The 21695-nt window shown below is 41.8% G+C and overlaps 12 non-coding genes across 12 annotated transcripts; 7 read left to right on the top strand and 5 right to left on the bottom strand.

Annotated features, from left to right (window-relative positions):
• The first annotated feature begins 49 nt into the window (after positions 1–49).
• TRNAK-CUU (transfer RNA lysine (anticodon CUU)) lies at positions 50–122 on the top strand. Its single transcript has one exon. It is a non-coding gene; the product is annotated as a tRNA-Lys (tRNA).
• Positions 123–2469: 2347 nt separating this feature from the next.
• On the bottom strand, positions 2470–2551 carry TRNAS-GCU (transfer RNA serine (anticodon GCU)). The gene has a single exon. It is a non-coding gene; the product is annotated as a tRNA-Ser (tRNA).
• A 434-nt stretch (positions 2552–2985) lies between these two features.
• On the top strand, positions 2986–3058 carry TRNAK-CUU (transfer RNA lysine (anticodon CUU)). Its single transcript has one exon. It is a non-coding gene; the product is annotated as a tRNA-Lys (tRNA).
• Positions 3059–7889: 4831 nt separating this feature from the next.
• On the top strand, positions 7890–7962 carry TRNAK-CUU (transfer RNA lysine (anticodon CUU)). The gene has a single exon. It is a non-coding gene; the product is annotated as a tRNA-Lys (tRNA).
• Positions 7963–10521: 2559 nt separating this feature from the next.
• Positions 10522–10603, bottom strand: TRNAS-GCU (transfer RNA serine (anticodon GCU)). Its single transcript has one exon. It is a non-coding gene; the product is annotated as a tRNA-Ser (tRNA).
• A 434-nt stretch (positions 10604–11037) lies between these two features.
• TRNAK-CUU (transfer RNA lysine (anticodon CUU)) lies at positions 11038–11110 on the top strand. Its single transcript has one exon. It is a non-coding gene; the product is annotated as a tRNA-Lys (tRNA).
• A 2554-nt stretch (positions 11111–13664) lies between these two features.
• On the bottom strand, positions 13665–13746 carry TRNAS-GCU (transfer RNA serine (anticodon GCU)). Its single transcript has one exon. It is a non-coding gene; the product is annotated as a tRNA-Ser (tRNA).
• A 434-nt stretch (positions 13747–14180) lies between these two features.
• TRNAK-CUU (transfer RNA lysine (anticodon CUU)) lies at positions 14181–14253 on the top strand. The gene has a single exon. It is a non-coding gene; the product is annotated as a tRNA-Lys (tRNA).
• A 2554-nt stretch (positions 14254–16807) lies between these two features.
• On the bottom strand, positions 16808–16889 carry TRNAS-GCU (transfer RNA serine (anticodon GCU)). The gene has a single exon. It is a non-coding gene; the product is annotated as a tRNA-Ser (tRNA).
• A 434-nt stretch (positions 16890–17323) lies between these two features.
• TRNAK-CUU (transfer RNA lysine (anticodon CUU)) lies at positions 17324–17396 on the top strand. The gene has a single exon. It is a non-coding gene; the product is annotated as a tRNA-Lys (tRNA).
• A 2558-nt stretch (positions 17397–19954) lies between these two features.
• Positions 19955–20036, bottom strand: TRNAS-GCU (transfer RNA serine (anticodon GCU)). The gene has a single exon. It is a non-coding gene; the product is annotated as a tRNA-Ser (tRNA).
• A 434-nt stretch (positions 20037–20470) lies between these two features.
• TRNAK-CUU (transfer RNA lysine (anticodon CUU)) lies at positions 20471–20543 on the top strand. The gene has a single exon. It is a non-coding gene; the product is annotated as a tRNA-Lys (tRNA).
• The last annotated feature ends 1152 nt before the right edge of the window (positions 20544–21695 follow it).

Genomic DNA, 21695 nt, shown 5'->3' on the forward strand with positions numbered 1-21695 from the left:
ACAGTGCTATGTAGAGGTATGACCAACTTTTGCCATAGTGTAGGTGCAAGCCCGGCTAGCTCAGTCGGTAGAGCAAGAGACTCTTCATCTCAGGGTCGTGGGTTCGAGCCCCACGTTGGGCGACTTTCATTTTCCGACACTACAATATTCACAGAGGGTCAAAGTATTGTATTTGTTGACGCCCAGAATATCCAAATCTCTGTCTGTTCAACTCTTCAAACCATTTCACTTGTAGACTCGAATAAAATATGAGTGTCAAATACCTATCTCAGTATCGTCATTTACATGCAAGAGAGGGGGAGGTCATTTGATCAGGGAAGGGGGAGTGAGGTGTCTTATGTAAATATGGGGTGAAGATTCTAAATAAGATGAACATTGCATTGCCATCTGATTCGCAACAATTACCTTTATCGCGACTACGTACTATACAGGGGCTGCTCAAGATAAGACTTCTCTCCAGGGAGAGATGGAATTTTGGCGCTCTAATAAGAAACATGTACGGTTTTAATGACGAAAAATTGTAACCTTATGAATAATATACTTTAAGTGTTACTGTTACAGAAACGTTTATTGTGCGTATTTGTTCAGTGACGTGCACTGAGGAGTAGCTAGTCTAGCAGAGATAGATCAATCAATCACGTCTCTAATTATTTTCAAATCACAATATTTATTATCTTGAAGCTTATGTTCATATGCAACATTTCTTTCCACGCGCTTCTCGTCCCTCAATGTGATCAGCTGGCAAGGCTAAATACCTTAGCTGGCTCTTCTTCCGCCTTACCAGATCCAGGTATAGACAACCGCCCGAAGGGAAAGGGAAGATTTCTGCCTGTACCTCCATTGCCACCTATTTTTAAGAATACTGAGCCCTAAAGCGCGGAGGGGGATTATGACTCACACCAACCTCCCTTGCGCACGCCACTGATTGTTACCCCAAGTGTCGACATCGCCCCACGTCACTGTATTTGTTTATTTAATACTTACTTACTTAACTCTAGATGTTCTTTTCAATATACTTATTATGTCTTATGCAACAGTATCTTCAATTAATTCTACTCAACAATAAATCCAACTCTTTTAAAAACAAATAGCCATGTTTCATTCCCAACAATAAATCCAACTCTTTTAAAAACAAATAGCCTTGTATCCGATCATAGGCGCCGACTTCATGGGGCCTGGGGTGGGGGGCTCGACCCCCCCAATGTTAACGATGTGGGGGCAGAGCCCCCCAAATAATTTTGCTTAAGAGGATTTAGTATATTATTTTGCTTCTCTTGTAAGGTTTACTCTGAATTGTGCCACATGAACTTAACTTTAAATACACAATTGAAATGTTCTAGACCATCAACTTTGGGGGGGCTATGACCAGATACAGCAAAACACATGACTTATTACTATATACTAAGTATATAATTATGAGTATTGTTAACATTTTTACCAAAAAGAGTTTCAACAGAAGATGTGCATGAACTAGGAGAGTGGATGGGACGTTCGGGCTACAAATGGCTCTCACATGACATTCAAAACGAGATCGTTGATATATTAGGGAGATCTGTTTTGCGCTCCGTGGTAGCAGATATTAAAAGTCGGGAATATTTTGCTAATATGGTTGACGAAACTTGTGACATATCCATTCGTGAACAATTGGAATTTTGCATTCGAACTGTAAATTAAAATTTTAATATTTTTATGGAATTCATGGGCTCTTACGTGATTCCGAACACTGAGGCCAAAACTTAAAAAAGGGAGGGAGTGAGTCATTCATTAATTTATTTCAGTGATCAGAGCTCCCCCAATAATTTTGACAAGTCTGTCAAAGCCCTGTATCCGATGGAGGCACATAGTGGTTCGGATCTAGTTCAAGGGTGGTGTTCGGAGGGATGCTGCCACACGGTCGATAGGGGCGTAGGCGTGGGGAAGAACAAAGAACCTCTAGCATTTCAGCGCGATGAAATAACCACTCGACCACAGGGTCCGGCTGAGAAAAACATAAGAATAAGTTCTACTTGCAGGGTAAAACCGGTTAAACTTTGGCGTTTGCGGGTGGACGATATCGTAAACTAAAATCAAAGTTACCAAACAACTTGTCCAGGAAAGCACGAACGCGGGGCTTCCACAGATCACCAGAGCTTCCACAAAATGGCACACAGGCCCAATTCTCTCACCTCCTATTTTCATCCACATTGCTAAGATTCGCCTGCACTCGAGTTGCCTTGGCATCACTTTAGAGGTTAGTTGTGGTCAGCGCAACGAAATTCCACTCTTTGTTGTATGTTTTACAAAACCGGGTTACGCTACTCATTCGTTGCTCCCCAATTGCCTCACACCGCTCCCATACAATGGCCGAGATCTCAGATTAAAAGTTGTTAAGCTCTCCCTGCAGGACACTTGAACGAGATGGCCACGAAGCGGGAATTCTTTACTATAAGAAATCAATAATATCCTTGATAGTGAGAAGAAAATTTGTAACGACGAGGACGGGATTCGAACCCACGCGGGCAGAGCCCATTAGATTAGCAGTCCAACGCCTTAACCACTCGGCCACCTCGTCCTGTAATGCTACCAAAGGTATCGTAGTGGGTATTTATGTAAATTGTTCAGCTTCGAATCTCAAAGGTTTGTTGTGTAAAATCTTTGTGGATACTTTTCTAAAAAATAATTTGGTTGCCATTTTTGTTTGTAAAAGTGAGTAAGTAGAATCGTCCTTTGATGGCTGTCTGTCTGAAGTGTTTTCATGAAATTTATGAAGTCGACCGAATATTGCAACCGAAGGGATGTTATGTGCCCGGATAGCTCGGTCGATAGATCTTTATGCTTTTAACCTAACGGTCTAGGGTTCGTTGAGTCTTAAAATTGAATGTGTCTATCTAAATTAATCTAATCACCTGTAGAAAAATTATCACACATTAGCTCAAGAATATCCGTTTACTTCTGCCACAATACTATGTAGAGGTATGACCAACTTTTGCCATAGTGTAGGTGCAAGCCCGGCTAGCTCAGTCGGTAGAGCAAGAAACTCTTCATCTCAGGGTCGTGGGTTCGAGCCCCACGTTGGGCGACTTTCATTTTCCGACACTACAATATTCACAGAGGGTCAAAGTATTGTATTTGTTGACGCCCAGAATATCCAAATCTCTGTCTGTTCAACTCTTCAAACCATTTCACTTGTAGACTCGAATAAAATATGAGTGTCAAATACCTATCTCAGTATCGTCATTTACATGCAAGAGAGGGGGAGGTCATTTGATCAGGGAAGGGGGAGTGAGGTGTCTTATGTAAATATGGGGTGAAGATTCTAAATAAGATGAACATTGCATTGCCATCTGATTCGCAACAATTACCTTTATCGCGACTACGTACTATGCAGGGGCTGCTCAAGATAAGACTTCTCTCCAGGGAGAGATGGAATTTTGGCGCTCTAATAAGAAACATGTACGGTTTTAATGACGAAAAATTGTAACCTTATGAATAATATACTTTAAGTGTTACTGTTACAGAAACGTTTATTGTGCGTATTTGTTCAGTGACGTGCACTGAGGAGTAGCTAGTCTAGCAGAGATAGATCAATCAATCACGAGTCTAATTATTTTCAAATCACAATATTTATTATCTTGAAGCCTATGTTCATATGCAACATTTCTTTCCACGCGCTTCTCGTCCCTCAATGTGATCAGCTGGCAAGGCTAAATACCTTAGCTGGCTCTTCTTCCGCCTTACCAGATCCAGGTATAGACAACCGCCCGAAGGGAAAGGGAAGATTTCTGCCTGTACCTCCATTGCCACCTATTTTTAAGAATACTGAGCCCTAAAGCGCGGAGGGGGATTAAGACTCACACCAACCTCCCTTGCGCACGCCACTGATTGTTACCCCAAGCGTCGACATCGCCCCACGTCACTGTATTTGTTTATTTAATACTTACTTACTTAACTCTAGATGTTCTTTTCAATATACTTATTATGTCTTATGCAACAGTATCTTCAATTAATTCTACTCAACAATAAATCCAACTCTTTTAAAAACAAATATCCATGTTTCATTCCCAACAATAAATCCAACTTTTTAAAAACAAATAGCCATGTATCCGATCATAGGCGCCGACTTCATGGGGCCTGGGGGGGGGGCTCGACCCCCCCAATGTTAACGATGTGGGGGCAGAGCCCCCAAAATAATTTTGCTTAAGAGGATTTAATATATTATTTTGCTTCTCTTGTAAGGTTTACTCTGAATTGTGCCACATGAACTTAACTTTAAATTCACAATTGAAATGTTCTAGACCATCAACTTTGGGGGGGCTATGACCAGATACAGCAAAACACATGACTTATTACTATATACTAAGTATATAATTATGAGTATTGTTAACATTTTTACCAAAAAGAGTTTCAACAGAAGATGTGCATGAACTAGGAGAGTGGATGGGACGTTCGGGCTACAAATGGCTCTCACATGACATTCAAAACGAGATCGTTGATATATTAGGGAGATCTGTTTTGCGCTCCGTGGTAGCAGATATTAAAAGTCGGGAATATTTTGCTATTATGGTTGACGAAACTTGTGACATATCCATTCGTGAACAATTGGAATTTTGCATTCGAACTGTAAATTAAAATTTTAATATTTTTATGGAATTCATGGGCTCTTACGTGATTCCGAACACTGAGGCCAAAACTTAAAAAAGGGAGGGAGTGAGTCATTCATTAATTTATTTCAGTGATCAGAGCTCCCCCAATAATTTTGACAAGTCTGTCAAAGCCCTGTATCCGATGGAGGCACATAGTGGTTCGGATCTAGTTCAAGGGTGGTGTTCGGAGGGATGCTGCCACACGGTCGATAGGGGCGTAGGCGTGGGGAAAACAAGATTTGATTGACTTAGTTTGTTTTACTTCGCGTTTTGTGCCTCTTGGCTAATTTGCGAAGATGGGGATGAGTGATAAAATGATGAAATTGATGAATGGACATTCACAAACAAACAAGCCCGAGCGGGATTTCTCTATTCGGCAGTATACCCGTCATTCACACATTTTCACAATCTTTCACACATGTCAATTTTCACTGTATCCACGTTGGTTCTCATTGTTCGGACAAACACGAAGATCATGCCCGAGAGGGATTCGAACAAAGAACCTCCAGCATTTCAGCGCGATGAAATAACCACTCGACCACAGGGTCCGGCTGAGAAAAACATAAGAATAAGTTCTACTTGCAGGGTAAAACCGGTTAAACTTTGGCGTTTGCGGGTGGACGATATCGAAAACTAAAATCAAAGTTACCAAACAACTTGTCCAGGAAAGCACGAACGCGGGGCTTCCACAGATCACCAGAGCTTCCACAAAATGGCACACAGGCCCGATTCTCTCACCTCCTATTTTCATCCACATTGCTAAGTTTCGCCTACACTCGAGCTGCCTTGGCATCACTTTGGAGGTTAGTTGTGGTCAGCGCAACGAAATTCCACTCTTCGTTGTATGTTTTAGAAAACCGGGTTACGCTACTCATTCGTTGCTCCCCAATTGCCTCACACCGCTCCCATACACTGGCCGATATCTCAGATTAAAAGTTGTTAAGCTCTCCCTGCAGGACACTTGAACGAGATGGCCACGAAGCGGGAATTCTTTACTATAAGAAATCAATAATATCCTTGATAGTGAGAAGAAAATTTGTAACGACGAGGATGGGATTCGAACCCACGCGGATTAGCAGTCCAACGCCTTAACCACTCGGCCACCTCGTCCTGTAATGCTACCAAAGGTATCGTAGTGGGTATTTATGTAAATTGTTCAGCTTCGAATCTCAAAGGTTTGTTGTGTGAAATCTTTGTGGATACTTTTCTAAAAAATAATTTGGTTGCCATTTTTGTTTGTAAAAGTGAGTAAGTAGAATCGTCCTTTGATGGCTGTCTGTCTGAAGTGTTTTCATGAAATTTATGAAGTCGACCGAATATTGCAACCGAAGGGATGTTATGCGCCCGGATAGCGCGGTCGATAGATCTTTAGGCTTTTAACCTAACGGTCTAGGGTTCGTTGAGTCTTAAAATTGAATGTGTCTATCTAATTTAATCTAATCACCTGTAGAAAAATTATCACACATTAGCTCAAGAATATCCGTTTACTTCTGCCACAATGCTATGTAGAGGTTTGACCAACTTTTGCCATAGTGTAGGTGCAAGCCCGGCTAGCTCAGTCGGGCAGTTCGCTGCCAGCACTGGCACACGGTGCATCGTCTCTACGTGCGGTCCGTGTCGAGCATTTACGTGCAAGCGAGTGAAATTCCGGTTAAGTCTACCTTCTGTGTTCTGAACCATGTCTGTACGGCGAGTGAATACTGTGAAATTGGTCTTCACGAATGTGCGACAAAAACCAACATCGATACAACTGCATCGGTGGATACAGCAGAATTTGTCACTAACAGAAGATCAAGTGCTTAGTATTGAAATCGATCAATATCGAAAGTGTGTGTTTATAAAGTTAATATCGCGAGTGTTAGGCGAGCAGATAATATTACGATCGGGAGGCACATTAGTTTACACTGATGACAATGGGGAGCATGAGGTAAAACTGGAATGGGCGGATCAAAATAGCGTAATTGTGAACGTACATGTAGTTCCTATGGAACTTCCAATGGACGTTCTACAACAGACACTGACAACATATGGTGCTGTGAAATATGTTGATGATGAAAAGTACACGGATGAACATATATACCCAACGCGTACCGGTACAAAGCGAATTCGCATGACGCTTAAAAAACCAATTCCATCGTACATCACTATCAAAGGTGATCGATATTGGGTCACGTACTATGGTCAAAAGATTACGTGCAGGATATGTGAATCTACAGAACATCTCTCAAATTGTTGCGATAAGCGTCGAAAACCAGGAAGAAGGACAACCTCCACATATGCGGAAGCCACCCACCGATCACCAATCAATATTGATGCAGCAGAACAACCACTGCCATACCAGCCTACAGGTTTTCAAGTACCCAAGACAACCCTGGACATAGAAATGAAAGAATCCCCAAAGAACCCAGATGTAAAAGAACCCGAAGGTGCCGCACAGACGCCACTGGATCCTCCGACGAACAAAGTTTCATCAGAGATAGCAGCAAAGGAAAATTCCCATTTGTTAACAAAAGAAGGTCAAACTTCGTCATGGGTCGCAGAAGTTGAACGCGAGGAACTTTCGAGTAACTACCAGGTCTCGCCTGAAGACTCGATTAGTGATAAGATAGCCCCTCCCCTCCCCGCGAACAGCTGTGTATCGGAAGGTGAAAAGAGCCAGGCAGGTCATGAGCTTTCCCTGCCAGGCGCTTCCTCGCACACAACGACCTTGAAACTAGCAGAAGGAAACGTGAGTGGACAACATGACCAACCTAAAATTGCTCCCCCCCTTCCCTCGTCACAATCGCAACAAATGGTATCAGGAGATGACTCCCAAACTGAAGAGGAATCCACAGATGATAAGCAAGTTATGGACAAAGGTCAAAGAAATAGAAAAAAACGCACAAGTTCACGACTGAAAGCGGTAACAGAAGGTAAGAAAAAGAAATGTACCAGGATGTTTCTAAGCCAGCAGTTTTGTTTGTAAAAGTGAGTAAGTAGAATCGTCCTTTGATGGCTGTCTGTCTGAAGTGTTTTCATGAAATTTATGAAGTCGACCGAATATTGCAACCGAAGGGATGTTATGCGCCCGGATAGCTCGGTCGATAGATCTTTAGGCTTTTAACCTAACGGTCTAGGGTTCGTTGATTCTTAAAATTGAATGTGTCTATCTAATTTAATCTAATCACCTGTAGAAAAATTATCACACATTAGCTCAAGAATATCCGTTTACTTCTGCCACAATGCTATGTAGAGGTATGACCAACTTTTGCCATAGTGTAGGTGCAAGCCCGGCTAGCTCAGTCGGTAGAGCATGAGACTCTTAATCTCAGGGTCGTGGGTTCGAGCCCCACGTTGGGCGACTTTCATTTTCCGACACTACAATATTCACAGAGGGTCAAAGTATTGTATTTGTTGACGCCCAGAATATCCAAATCTCTGTCTGTTCAACTCTTCAAACCATTTCACTTGTAGACTCGAATAAAATATGAGTGTCAAATACCTATCTCAGTATCGTCATTTACATGCAAGAGAGGGGGAGGTCATTTGATCAGGGAAGGGGGAGTGAGGTGTCTTATGTAAATATGGGGTGAAGATTCTAAATAAGATGAACATTGCATTGCCATCTGATTCGCAACAATTACCTTTATCGCGACTACGTACTATGCAATGGCTGCTCAAGATAAGACTTCTCTCCAGGGAGAGATGGAATTTTGGCGCTCTAATAAGAAACATGTACGGTTTTAATGACGATAAATTGTAACCTTATGAATAATATACTTTAAGTGTTACTGTTACAGAAACGTTTATTGTGCGTATTTGTTCAGTGACGTGCACTGAGGAGTAGCTAGTCTAGCAGAGATAGATCAATCAATCACGTCTCTAATTATTTTCAAATCACAATATTTATTATCTTGAAGCCTATGTTCATATGCATCATTTCTTTCCACGCGCTTCTCGTCCCTCAATGTGATCAGCTGGCAAGGCTAAATACCTTAGCTGGCTCTTCTTCCGCCTTACCAGATCCAGGTATAGACAACCGCCCGAAGGGAAAGGGAAGATTTCTTCCTGTACCTCCATTGCCCCCTATTTTTAAGAATACTGAGCCCTAAAGCGCGGAGGGGGATTATGACTCACACCAAATTCCCTTGCGCACGCCACTGATTGTTACCCCAAGTGTCGACATCGCCCCACGTCACTGTATTTGTTTATTTAATACTTACTTACTTAACTCTAGATGTTCTTTTCAACATACTTATTATGTCTTATGCAACAGTATCTTCAATTAACTCTTCTCAACAATAAATCCAACTCTTTTAAAAACAAATAGCCATGTATCCGATCATAGGCGCCGACTTCACGGGGCCTGGGGGGGGGGCTCGACCCCCCCAATGTTAACGATGTGGGGGCAGAGCCCCCAAAATAATTTTGCTTAAGAGGATTTAATATATTATTTTGCTTCTCTTGTAAGGTTTACTCTGAATTGTGCCACATGAACTTAACTTTAAATACACAATTGAAATGTTCTAGACCATCAACTTTGGGGGGGCTATGACCAGATACAGCAAAACACATGACTTATTACTATATACTAAGTATATAATTATGAGTATTGTTAACATTTTTACCAAAAAGAGTTTCAACAGAAGATGTGCATGAACTAGGAGAGTGGATGGGACGTTCGGGCTACAAATGGCTCTCACATGACATTCAAAACGAGATCGTTGATATATTAGGGAGATCTGTTTTGCGCTCCGTGGTAGCAGATATTAAAAGTCGGGAATATTTTGCTATTATGGTTGACGAAACTTGTGACATATCCATTCGTGAACAATTGGAATTTTGCATTCGAACTGTAAATTAAAATTTTAATATTTTTATGGAATTCATGGGCTCTTACGTGATTCCGAACACTGAGGCCAAAACTTAAAAAAGGGAGGGAGTGAGTCATTCATTAATTTATTTCAGTGATCAGAGCTCCCCCAATAATTTTGACAAGTCTGTCAAAGCCCTGTATCCGATGGAGGCACATAGTGGTTCGGATCTAGTTCAAGGGTGGTGTTCGGAGGGATGCTGCCACACGGTCGATAGGGGCGTAGGCGTGGGGAAAACAAGATTTGATTGACTTAGTTTGTTTTACTTCGCGTTTTGTGCCTCTTGGCTAATTTGCGAAGATGGGGATGAGTGATAAAATGATGAAATTGATGAATGGACATTCACAAACAAACAAGCCCGAGCGGGATTTCTCTATTCGGCAGTATACCCGTCATTCACACATTTTCACAATCTTTCACACATGTCAATTTTCACTGTATCCACGTTGGTTCTCATTGTTCGGACAAACACGAAGATCATGCCCGAGAGGGATTCGAACAAAGAACCTCTAGCATTTCAGCGCGATGAAATAACCACTCGACCACAGGGTCTGGCTGAGAAAAACATAAGAATAAGTTCTACTTGCAGGGTAAAACCGGTTAAACTTTGGCGTTTGCGGGTGGACGATATCGTAAACTAAAATCAAAGTTACCAAACAACTTGTCCAGGAAAGCACGAACGCGGGGCTTCCACAGATCACCAGAGCTTCCACAAAATGGCACACAGGCCCGATTCTCTCACCTCCTATTTTCATCCACATTGCTAAGATTCGCCTACACTCGAGCTGCCTTGGCATCACTTTAGAGGTTAGTTGTGGTCAGCGCAACGAAATTCCACTCTTTGTTGTATGTTTTACAAAACCGGGTTACGCTACTCATTCGTTGCTCCCCAATTGCCTCACACCGCTCCCATACACTGGCCGAGATCTCAGATTAAAAGTTGTTAAGCTCTCCCTGCAGGACACTTGAACGAGATGGCCACGAAGCGGGAATTCTTTACTATAAGAAATCAATAATATCCTTGATAGTGAGAAGAAAATTTGTAACGACGAGGATGGGATTCGAACCCACGCGGGCAGAGCCCATTGGATTAGCAGTCCAACGCCTTAACCACTCGGCCACCTCGTCCTGTAATGCTACCAAAGGTATCGTAGTGGGTATTTATGTAAATTGTTCAGCTTCGAATCTCAAAGGTTTGTTGTGTGAAATCTTTGTGGATACTTTTCTAAAAAATAATTTGGTTGCCATTTTTGTTTGTAAAAGTGAGTAAGTAGAATCGTCCTTTGATGGCTGTCTGTCTGAAGTGTTTTCATGAAATTTATGAAGTCGACCGAATATTGCAACCGAAGGGATGTTATGCGCCCGGATAGCTCGGTCGATAGATCTTTAGGCTTTTAACCTAACGGTCTAGGGTTCGTTGAGTCTTAAAATTGAATGTGTCTATCTAATTTAATCTAATCACCTGTAGAAAAATTATCACACATTAGCTCAAGAATATCCGTTTACTTCTGCCACAATGCTATGTAGAGGTATGACCAACTTTTGCCATAGTGTAGGTGCAAGCCCGGCTAGCTCAGTCGGTAGAGCATGAGACTCTTAATCTCAGGGTCGTGGGTTCGAGCCCCACGTTGGGCGACTTTCATTTTCCGACACTACAATATTCACAGAGGGTCAAAGTATTGTATTTGTTGACGCCCAGAATATCCAAATCTCTGTCTGTTCAACTCTTCAAACCATTTCACTTGTAGAATAAAATATGAGTGTCAAATACCTATCTCAGTATCGTCATTTACATGCAAGAGAGGGGGAGGTCATTTGATCAGGGAAGGGGGAGTGAGGTGTCTTATGTAAATATGGGGTGAAGATTCTAAATAAGATGAACATTGCATTGCCATCTGATTCGCAACAATTACCTTTATCGCGACTACGTACTATGCAAGGGCTGCTCAAGATAAGACTTCTCTCCATAGAGAGATGGAATTTTGGCGCTCTAATAAGAAACATGTACGGTTTTAATGACGAAAAATTGTAACCTTATGAATAATATACTTTAAGTGTTACTGTTACAGAAACGTTTATTGTGCGTATTTGTTCAGTGACGTGCACTGAGGAGTAGCTAGTCTAGCAGAGATAGATCAATCAATCACGTCTCTAATTATTTTCAAATCACAATATTTATTATCTTGAAGCCTATGTTCATATGCATCATTTCTTTCCACGCGCTTCTCGTCCCTCAATGTGATCAGCTGGCAAGGCTAAATACCTTAGCTGGCTCTTCTTCCGCCTTACCAGATCCAGGTATAGACAACCGCCCGAAGGGAAAGGGAAGATTTCTTCCTGTACCTCCATTGCCCCCTATTTTTAAGAATACTGAGCCCTAAAGCGCGGAGGGGGATTATGACTCACACCAACCTCCCTTGCGCACGCCACTGATTGTTACCCCAAGTGTCGACATCGCCCCACGTCACTGTATTTGTTTATTTAATACTTACTTACTTAACTCTAGATGTTCTTTTCAACATACTTATTATGTCTTATGCAACAGTATCTTCAATTAACTCTTCTCAACAATAAATCCAACTCTTTTAAAAACAAATAGCCATGTATCCGATCATAGGCGCCGACTTCATGGGGCCTGGGGGGGGGGCTCGACCCCCCCAATGTTAACGATGTGGGGGCAGAGCCCCCAAAATAATTTTGCTTAAGAGGATTTAATATATTATTTTGCTTCTCTTGTAAGGTTTACTCTGAATTGTGCCACATGAACTTAACTTTAAATACACAATTGAAATGTTCTAGACCATCAACTTTGGGGGGGCTATGACCAGATACAGCAAAACACATGACTTATTACTATATACTAAGTATATAATTATGAGTATTGTTAACATTTTTACCAAAAAGAGTTTCAACAGAAGATGTGCATGAACTAGGAGAGTGGATGGGACGTTCGGGCTACAAATGGCTCTCACATGCCATTCAAAACGAGATCGTTGATATATTAGGGAGATCTGTTTTGCGCTCCGTGGTAGCAGATATTAAAAGTCGGGAATATTTTGCTATTATGGTTGACGAAACTTGTGACATATCCATTCGTGAACAATTGGAATTTTGCATTCGAACTGTAAATTAAAATTTTAATATTTTTATGGAATTCATGGGCTCTTACGTGATTCCGAACACTGAGGCCAAAACTTAAAAAAGGGAGGGAGTGAGTCATTCATTAATTTATTTCAGTGATCAGAGCTCCCCCAATAATTTTGACAAGTCTGTCAAAGCCCTGTATCCGATGGAGGCACATAGTGGTTCGGATCTAGTTCAAGGGTGGTGTTCGGAGGGATGCTGCCACACGGTCGATAGGGGCGTAGGCGTGGGGAAAACAAGATTTGATTGACTTAGTTTGTTTTACTTCGCGTTTTGTGCCTCTTGGCTAATTTGCGAAGATGGGGATGAGTGATAAAATGATGAAATTGATGAATGGACATTCACAAACAAACAAGCCCGAGCGGGATTTCTCTATTCGGCAGTATACCCGTCATTCACACATTTTCACAATCTTTCACACATGTCAATTTTCACTGTATCCACGTTGGTTCTCATTGTTCGGACAAACACGAAGATCATGCCCGAGAGGGATTCGAACAAAGAACCTCTAGCATTTCAGCGCGATGAAATAACCACTCGACCACAGGGTCCGGCTGAGAAAAACATAAGAATAAGTTCTACTTGCAGGGTAAAACCGGTTAAACTTTGGCGTTTGCGGGTGGACGATATCGTAAACTAAAATCAAAGTTACCAAACAACTTGTCCAGGAAAGCACGAACGCGGGGCTTCCACAGATCACCAGAGCTTCCACAAAATGGCACACAGGCCCGATTCTCTCACCTCCTATTTTCATCCACATTGCTAAGATTCGCCTACACTCGAGCTGCCTTGGCATCACTTTAGAGGTTAGTTGTGGTCAGCGCAACGAAATTCCACTCTTTGTTGTATGTTTTACAAAACCGGGTTACGCTACTCATTCGTTGCTCCCCAATTGCCTCACACCGCTCCCATACACTGGCCGAGATCTCAGATTAAAAGTTGTTAAGCTCTCCCTGCAGGACACTTGAACGAGATGGCCACGAAGCGGGAATTCTTTACTATAAGAAATCAATAATATCCTTGATAGTGAGAAGAAAATTTGTAACGACGAGGATGGGATTCGAACCCACGCGGGCAGAGCCCATTGGATTAGCAGTCCAACGCCTTAACCACTCGGCCACCTCGTCCTGTAATGCTACCAAAGGTATCGTAGTGGGTATTTATGTAAATTGTTCAGCTTCGAATCTCAAAGGTTTGTTGTGTGAAATCTTTGTGGATACTTTTCTAAAAAATAATTTGGTTGCCATTTTTGTTTGTAAAAGTGAGTAAGTAGAATCGTCCTTTGATGGCTGTCTGTCTGAAGTGTTTTCATGAAATTTATGAAGTCGACCGAATATTGCAACCGAAGGGATGTTATGCGCCCGGATAGCTCGGTCGATAGATCTTTAGGCTTTTAACCTAACGGTCTAGGGTTCGTTGAGTCTTAAAATTGAATGTGTCTATCTAATTTAATCTAATCACCTGTAGAAAAATTATCACACATTAGCTCAAGAATATCCGTTTACTTCTGCCACAATGCTATGTAGAGGTATGACCAACTTTTGCCATAGTGTAGGTGCAAGCCCGGCTAGCTCAGTCGGTAGAGCATGAGACTCTTAATCTCAGGGTCGTGGGTTCGAGCCCCACGTTGGGCGACTTTCATTTTCCGACACTACAATATTCACAGAGGGTCAAAGTATTGTATTTGTTGACGCCCAGAATATCCAAATCTCTGTCTGTTCAACTCTTCAAACCATTTCACTTGTAGACTCGAATAAAATATGAGTGTCAAATACCTATCTCAGTATCGTCATTTACATGCAAGAGAGGGGGAGGTCATTTGATCAGGGAAGGTGGAGTGAGGTGTCTTATGTAAATATGGGGTGAAGATTCTAAATAAGATGAACATTGCATTGCCATCTGATTCGCAACAATTACCTTTATCGCGACTACGTACTATGCAGGGGCTGCTCAAGATAAGACTTCTCTCCAGGGAGAGATGGAATTTTGGCGCTCTAATAAGAAACATGTACGGTTTTAATGACGATAAATTGTAACCTTATGAATAATATACTTTAAGTGTTACAGAAACGTTTATTGTGCGTATTTGTTCAGTGACGTGCACTGAGGAGTAGCTAGTCTAGCAGAGATAGATCAATCAATCACGTCTCTAATTATTTTCAAATCACAATATTTATTATCTTGAAGCCTATGTTCATATGCATCATTTCTTTCCACGCGCTTCTCGTCCCTCAATGTGATCAGCTGGCAAGGCTAAATACCTTAGCTGGCTCTTCTTCCGCCTTACCAGATCCAGGTATAGACAACCGCCCGAAGGGAAAGGGAAGATTTCTGCCTGTACCTCCATTGCCCCCTATTTTTAAGAATACTGAGCCCTAAAGCGCGGAGGGGGATTATGACTCACACCAACCTCCCTTGCGCACGCCACTGATTGTTACCCCAAGTGTCGACATCGCCCCACGTCACTGTATTTGTTTATTTAATACTTACTTACTTAACTCTAGATGTTCTTTTCAATATACTTATTATGTCTTATGCAACAGTATCTTCAATTAATTCTTCTCAACAATAAATCCAACTCTTTTAAAAACAAATAGCCATGTATCCGATCATAGGCGCCGACTTCACGGGGCCTGGGGGGGGGGCTCGACCCCCCCAATGTTAACGATGTGGGGGCAGAGCCCCCAAAATAATTTTGCTTAGAGAGGATTTAATATATTATTTTGCTTCTCTTGTAAGGTTTACTCTGAATTGTGCCACATGAACTTAACTTTAAATTCACAATTGAAATGTTCTAGACCATCAACTTTGGGGGGGCTATGACCAGATACAGCAAAACACATGACTTATTACTATATACTAAGTATATAATTATGAGTATTGTTAACATTTTTACCAAAAAGAGTTTCAACAGAAGATGTGCATGAACTAGGAGAGTGGATGGGACGTTCGGGCTACAAATGGCTCTCACATGACATTCAAAACGAGATCGTTGATATATTAGGGAGATCTGTTTTGCGCTCCGTGGTAGCAGATATTAAAAGTCGGGAATATTTTGCTATTATGGTTGACGAAACTTGTGACATATCCATTCGTGAACAATTGGAATTTTGCATTCGAACTGTAAATTAAAATTTTAATATTTTTATGGAATTCATGGGCTCTTACGTGATTCCGAACACTGAGGCCAAAACTTAAAAAAGGGAGGGAGTGAGTCATTCATTAATTTATTTCAGTGATCAGAGCTCCCCCAATAATTTTGACAAGTCTGTCAAAGCCCTGTATCCGATGGAGGCACATAGTGGTTCGGATCTAGTTCAAGGGTGGTGTTCGGAGGGATGCTGCCACACGGTCGATAGGGGCGTAGGCGTGGGGAAAACAAGATTTGATTGACTTAGTTTGTTTTACTTCGCGTTTTGTGCCTCTTGGCTAATTTGCGAAGATGGGGATGAGTGATAAAATGATGAAATTGATGAATGGACATTCACAAACAAACAAGCCCGAGCGGGATTTCTCTATTCGGCAGTATACCCGTCATTCACACATTTTCACAATCTTTCACACATGTCAATTTTCACTGTATCCACGTTGGTTCTCATTGTTCGGACAAACACGAAGATCATGCCCGAGAGGGATTCGAACAAAGAACCTCTAGCATTTCAGCGCGATGAAATAACCACTCGACCACAGGGTCCGGCTGAGAAAAACATAAGAATAAGTTCTACTTGCAGGGTAAAACCGGTTAAACTTTGGCGTTTGCGGGTGGACGATATCGTAAACTAAAATCAAAGTTACCAAACAACTTGTCCAGGAAAGCACGAACGCGGGGCTTCCACAGATCACCAGAGCTTCCACAAAATGGCACACAGGCCCGATTCTCTCACCTCCTATTTTCATCCACATTGCTAAGATTCGCCTACACTCGAGCTGCCTTGGCATCACTTTAGAGGTTAGTTGTGGTCAGCGCAACGAAATTCCACTCTTTGTTGTATGTTTTACAAAACCGGGTTACGCTACTCATTCGTTGCTCCCCAATTGCCTCACACCGCTCCCATACACTGGCCGAGATCTCAGATTAAAAGTTGTTAAGCTCTCCCTGCAGGACACTTGAACGAGATGGCCACGAAGCGGGAATTCTTTACTATAAGAAATCAATAATATCCTTGATAGTGAGAACAAAATTTGTAACGACGAGGATGGGATTCGAACCCACGCGGGCAGAGCCCATTGGATTAGCAGTCCAACGCCTTAACCACTCGGCCACCTCGTCCTGTAATGCTACCAAAGGTATCGTAGTGGGTATTTATGTAAATTGTTCAGCTTCGAATCTCAAAGGTTTGTTGTGTGAAATCTTTGTGGATACTTTTCTAAAAAATAATTTGGTTGCCATTTTTGTTTGTAAAAGTGAGTAAGTAGAATCGTCCTTTGATGGCTGTCTGTCTGAAGTGTTTTCATGAAATTTATGAAGTCGACCGAATATTGCAACCGAAGGGATGTTATGCGCCCGGATAGCTCGGTCGATAGATCTTTAGGCTTTTAACCTAACGGTCTAGGGTTCGTTGAGTCTTAAAATTGAATGTGTCTATCTAATTTAATCTAATCACCTGTAGAAAAATTATCACACATTAGCTCAAGAATATCCGTTTACTTCTGCCACAATGCTATGTAGAGGTATGACCAACTTTTGCCATAGTGTAGGTGCAAGCCCGGCTAGCTCAGTCGGTAGAGCATGAGACTCTTAATCTCAGGGTCGTGGGTTCGAGCCCCACGTTGGGCGACTTTCATTTTCCGACACTACAATATTCACAGAGGGTCAAAGTATTGTATTTGTTGACGCCCAGAATATCCAAATCTCTGTCTGTTCAACTCTTCAAACCATTTCACTTGTAGACTCGAATAAAATATGAGTGTCAAATACCTATCTCAGTATCGTCATTTACATGCAAGAGAGGGGGAGGTCATTTGATCAGGGAAGGTGGAGTGAGGTGTCTTATGTAAATATGGGGTGAAGATTCTAAATAAGATGAACATTGCATTGCCATCTGATTCGCAACAATTACCTTTATCGCGACTACGTACTATGCAGGGGCTGCTCAAGATAAGACTTCTCTCCAGGGAGAGATGGAATTTTGGCGCTCTAATAAGAAACATGTACGGTTTTAATGACGAAAAATTGTAACCTTATGAATAATATACTTTAAGTGTTACTGTTACAGAAACGTTTATTGTGCGTATTTGTTCAGTGACGTGCACTGAGGAGTAGCTAGTCTAGCAGAGATAGATCAATCAATCACGTCTCTAATTATTTTCAAATCACAATATTTATTATCTTGAAGCCTATGTTCATATGCATCATTTCTTTCCACGCGCTTCTCGTCCCTCAATGTGATCAGCTGGCAAGGCTAAATACCTTAGCTGGCTCTTCTTCCGCCTTACCAGATCCAGGTATAGACAACCGCCCGAAGGGAAAGGGAAGATTTCTTCCTGTACCTCCATTGCCCCCTATTTTTAAGAATACTGAGCCCTAAAGCGCGGAGGGGGATTATGACTCACACCAACCTCCCTTGCGCACGCCACTGATTGTTACCCCAAGTGTCGACATCGCCCCACGTCACTGTATTTGTTTATTTAATACTTACTTACTTAACTCTAGATGTTCTTTTCAACATACTTATTATGTCTTATGCAACAGTATCTTCAATTAACTCTTCTCAACAATAAATCCAACTCTTTTAAAAACAAATAGCCATGTATCCGATCATAGGCGCCGACTTCACGGGGCCTGGGGGGGGGCTCGACCCCCCCAATGTTAATGATGTGGGGGCAGAGCCCCCAAAATAATTTTGCTTAAGAGGATTTAATATATTATTTTGCTTCTCTTGTAAGGTTTACTCTGAATTGTGCCACATGAACTTAACTTTAAATACACAATTGAAATGTTCTAGACCATCAACTTTGGGGGGGCTATGACCAGATACAGCAAAACACATGACTTATTACTATATACTAAGTATATAATTATGAGTATTGTTAACATTTTTACCAAAAAGAGTTTCAACAGAAGATGTGCATGAACTAGGAGAGTGGATGGGACGTTCGGGCTACAAATGGCTCTCACATGCCATTCAAAACGAGATCGTTGATATATTAGGGAGATCTGTTTTGCGCTCCGTGGTAGCAGATATTAAAAGTCGGGAATATTTTGCTATTATGGTTGACGAAACTTGTGACATATCCATTCGTGAACAATTGGAATTTTGCATTCGAACTGTAAATTAAAATTTTAATATTTTTATGGAATTCATGGGCTCTTACGTGATTCCGAACACTGAGGCCAAAACTTAAAAAAGGGAGGGAGTGAGTCATTCATTAATTTATTTCAGTGATCAGAGCTCCCCCAATAATTTTGACAAGTCTGTCAAAGCCCTGTATCCGATGGAGGCACATAGTGGTTCGGATCTAGTTCAAGGGTGGTGTTCGGAGGGATGCTGCCACACGGTCGATAGGGGCGTAGGCGTGGGGAAAACAAGATTTGATTGACTTAGTTTGTTTTACTTCGCGTTTTGTGCCTCTTGGCTAATTTGCGAAGATGGGGATGAGTGATAAAATGATGAAATTGATGAATGGACATTCACAAACAAACAAGCCCGAGCGGGATTTCTCTATTCGGCAGTATACCCGTCATTCACACATTTTCACAATCTTTCACACATGTCAATTTTCACTGTATCCACGTTGGTTCTCATTGTTCGGACAAACACGAAGATCATGCCCGAGAGGGATTCGAACAAAGAACCTCTAGCATTTCAGCGCGATGAAATAACCACTCGACCACAGGGTCCGGCTGAGAAAAACATAAGAATAAGTTCTACTTGCAGGGTAAAACCGGTTAAACTTTGGCGTTTGCGGGTGGACGATATCGTAAACTAAAATCAAAGTTACCAAACAACTTGTCCAGGAAAGCACGAACGCGGGGCTTCCACAGATCACCAGAGCTTCCACAAAATGGCACACAGGCCCGATTCTCTCACCTCCTATTTTCATCCACATTGCTAAGATTCGCCTACACTCGAGCTGCCTTGGCATCACTTTAGAGGTTAGTTGTGGTCAGCGCAACGAAATTCCACTCTTTGTTGTATGTTTTACAAAACCGGGTTACGCTACTCATTCGTTGCTCCCCAATTGCCTCACACCGCTCCCATACACTGGCCGAGATCTCAGATTAAAAGTTGTTAAGCTCTCCCTGCAGGACACTTGAACGAGATGGCCACGAAGCGGGAATTCTTTACTATAAGAAATCAATAATATCCTTGATAGTGAGAACAAAATTTGTAACGACGAGGATGGGATTCGAACCCACGCGGGCAGAGCCCATTGGATTAGCAGTCCAACGCCTTAACCACTCGGCCACCTCGTCCTGTAATGCTACCAAAGGTATCGTAGTGGGTATTTATGTAAATTGTTCAGCTTCGAATCTCAAAGGTTTGTTGTGTGAAATCTTTGTGGATACTTTTCTAAAAAATAATTTGGTTGCCATTTTTGTTTGTAAAAGTGAGTAAGTAGAATCGTCCTTTGATGGCTGTCTGTCTGAAGTGTTTTCATGAAATTTATGAAGTCGACCGAATATTGCAACCGAAGGGATGTTATGCGCCCGGATAGCTCGGTCGATAGATCTTTAGGCTTTTAACCTAACGGTCTAGGGTTCGTTGAGTCTTAAAATTGAATGTGTCTATCTAATTTAATCTAATCACCTGTAGAAAAATTATCACACATTAGCTCAAGAATATCCGTTTACTTCTGCCACAATGCTATGTAGAGGTATGACCAACTTTTGCCATAGTGTAGGTGCAAGCCCGGCTAGCTCAGTCGGTAGAGCATGAGACTCTTAATCTCAGGGTCGTGGGTTCGAGCCCCACGTTGGGCGACTTTCATTTTCCGACACTACAATATTCACAGAGGGTCAAAGTATTGTATTTGTTGACGCCCAGAATATCCAAATCTCTGTCTGTTCAACTCTTCAAACCATTTCACTTGTAGACTCGAATAAAATATGAGTGTCAAATACCTATCTCAGTATCGTCATTTACATGCAAGAGAGGGGGAGGTCATTTGATCAGGGAAGGTGGAGTGAGGTGTCTTATGTAAATATGGGGTGAAGATTCTAAATAAGATGAACATTGCATTGCCATCTGATTCGCAACAATTACCTTTATCGCGACTACGTACTATGCAGGGGCTGCTCAAGATAAGACTTCTCTCCAGGGAGAGATGGAATTTTGGCGCTCTAATAAGAAACATGTACGGTTTTAATGACGATAAATTGTAACCTTATGAATAATATACTTTAAGTGTTACTGTTACAGAAACGTTTATTGTGCGTATTTGTTCAGTGACGTGCACTGAGGAGTAGCTAGTCTAGCAGAGATAGATCAATCAATCACGTCTCTAATTATTTTCAAATCACAATATTTATTATCTTGAAGCCTATGTTCATATGCATCATTTCTTTCCACGCGCTTCTCGTCCCTCAATGTGATCAGCTGGCAAGGCTAAATACCTTAGCTGGCTCTTCTTCCGCCTTACCAGATCCAGGTATAGACAACCGCCCGAAGGGAAAGGGAAGATTTCTGCCTGTACCTCCATTGCCCCCTATTTTTAAGAATACTGAGCCCTAAAGCGCGGAGGGGGATTATGACTCACACCAACCTCCCTTGCGCACGCCACTGATTGTTACCCCAAGTGTCGACATCGCCCCACGTCACTGTATTTGTTTATTTAATACTTACTTACTTAACTCTAGATGTTCTTTTCAATATACTTATTATGTCTTATGCAACAGTATCTTCAATTAATTCTTCTCAACAATAAATCCAACTCTTTTAAAAACAAATAGCCATGTATCCGATCATAGGCGCCGACTTCACGGGGCCTGGGGGGGGGCTCGACCCCCCCAATGTTAACGATGTGGGGGCAGAGCCCCCAAAATAATTTTGCTTAAAAGGATTTAATATATTATTTTGCTTCTCTTGTAAGGTTTACTCTGAATTGTGCCACATGAACTTAACTTTAAATTCAC

The sequence above is a fragment of the Lepisma saccharinum genome, chromosome 2 (assembly GCF_977018435.1).
Source record: "Lepisma saccharinum chromosome 2, izLepSacc3.1, whole genome shotgun sequence".
Classification (NCBI taxonomy): Eukaryota; Metazoa; Arthropoda; class Insecta; order Zygentoma; family Lepismatidae; genus Lepisma; species Lepisma saccharinum.